This window comes from Hyla sarda, unplaced genomic scaffold (assembly GCF_029499605.1).
Source record: "Hyla sarda isolate aHylSar1 unplaced genomic scaffold, aHylSar1.hap1 scaffold_672, whole genome shotgun sequence".
NCBI classification, from domain to species: Eukaryota; Metazoa; Chordata; class Amphibia; order Anura; family Hylidae; genus Hyla; species Hyla sarda.
In genome coordinates this window covers 72,318-74,466 of record NW_026610689.1, presented here as the reverse complement: position 1 = coordinate 74,466, position 2,149 = coordinate 72,318, and the positions used below count along the sequence as shown (strand labels likewise).

At 43.6% G+C, this 2,149-nt stretch overlaps 1 pseudogene; it reads right to left on the bottom strand.

Annotated features, from left to right (window-relative positions):
• Positions 1–1,784: 1,784 nt before the first annotated feature.
• LOC130343164 (U2 spliceosomal RNA) lies at positions 1,785–1,887 on the bottom strand (annotated as a pseudogene).
• Between the last annotated feature and the right edge of the window lie 262 nt (positions 1,888–2,149).

Below are 2,149 nucleotides of genomic sequence, written 5' to 3'. Positions count from 1 at the left end.
TCCCTCACAGACATCTGACAGGTAAGTTAAGGTCCTTGGGCTTGGAAACTTTAGTTTGTAACTGGATTGAACACTGGCTCATGGATCGTACCCAGAGAGTGGTGGTCAATGATTCGTACTCTGATTGGTCCCCGGTTATTAGTGGTGTACCCCAAGGTTCAGTACTGGGACCGCTGCTGTTTAATTTATTTATCAATGATATAGAGGATGGTATTAACAGCTCTGTTTCTATCTTTGCAGATGACACCAAGCTTTGTAGCACGGTACAGTCTATAGAGGATGTGCATAAGTTACAAGATGACTTGGATAGACTAAGTGTCTGGGCATCCACTTGGCAAATGAGGTTCAATGTGGATAAATGTAAAGTTATGCATCTGGGTACTAATAACCTGCATGCATCGTATGTCTTAGGGGGGATTAAACTGGCAGAGTCACTGGTAGAGAAGGATCTGGGTGTACTTGTAGATCACAGACTACAGAATAGCATGCAATGTCAGGCTGCTGCTTCCAAAGCCGGCAGGATATTGTCATGTATAAAAAGAGGCATGGACTCGAGGGGCAGGGACATAATACTCCCCCTTTATAAAGCATTGGTACGGCCTCACCTGGAATATGCTGTTCAGTTTTGGTCGCCTGTTCATAAAAGGGACACTGCGGAGTTGGAAAGGGTGCAGAGACGCGCGACTAAACTAATATGGGGCATGGAACATCTTAGCTATGAGGAGCGATTAAAGGAGTTACAATTGTTTAGTCTTGAGAAGAGACGTTTAAGGGGGGATATGATAAACGTATATAAGTATATAAATGGCCCATACAAAAAATATGGAGAAAAACTGTTCCAGGTTAAACCCCCCCAAAGGACGAGAGGGCACTCCCTCCGTCTGGAGAAGAAAAGGTTTAGTCTAAAGGGGCGGCACGCCTTCTTTACCGTGAGGACTGTGAATTTATGGAACGGTCTACCTCAGGAACTGGTCACAGCAGGAACAATTAACAGCTTTAAAGCAGGGTTAGATACATTCCTGGAACAAAATAACATTAATGCTTATGCAGAATTATAAAACTACATCCCTTTCCCTTATCCCCTTACATCCTTCCCTTCAATCCCCTGGTTGGACTTGATGGACGTATGTCTTTTTTCAACCATACTAACTATGTAACTATATATATACATATATAGAGAGAGATGGAAATACTTTTTTAAACATGTTTTCACCTTTTTTTTACCTTCTTTTCTTCTTCTCTCCATGTTTTCCTTCTTTCCTCCTTTTTTCCTATGCTGCTGCTTCTTATTTTACTCCTTTTTCAGACCCTATCATTGCACTATTGCTTATTCAATACCACCAGCAGATGGAGACACTATATTACAACATTAGTCGTGAGCAGCAGTTTGTACAAACAAATGCCTCATAGCTGATGTCCTATCCATTATTGCAAGGAATGGCTGGCTGGCAACATTTGTTTTAATTATTCCAATACCACAGTACCAATGCATGGTCAATCAACAGCAATGACACCCCCATGTCAATTAACAAGATTCAGCACCCACTACCTGAAAGACAGCTACCTATCATGTCATGTCCAACCTGCACAGGTGTGCTGGTTGCTGAGCTTATTCAATTAAAGAGGACATTCAGCAGCAGCAGTCCTGTGCCTGGTCGCTCCAACAGGGGCCAGACACAAGCGGCACCACCTATTGTCTTTTGCCTGCAGTAGGGGCCCACTGGACTAGCCAGCAAGCAGCTGCAGCAAATAAACAGGTAATCTTTCTTTCCAACACTGAACCCTGGTGGTGCATTTAATATATGCTACCAGATAGGGGACATATCAGATATTAAACTGATATAAACAGACACCACATTTGATACCAGCCAAAAGGAAGAATGAGAAGTGATAACTGTGAAAGGGGAGGAACCAACGCTGTCCCCTTCACATGCACCATCACTACTTGTAGGAAGGGAGGCTGGCTGGCAGCCTCCCATACACACTCTGGCTGGGTGGCAGTCACCCACCAGTACACACAGCAGACCCTAAACCCATATCATTATTGCTAAGCAGGAAGATGGGAGTCCATTTCACTCTGATGGACCATTTTTAAATGCAATCCATAACCTGGCTTTGGCAGGAACCCTTCTTACTCCTCCTACTTGCA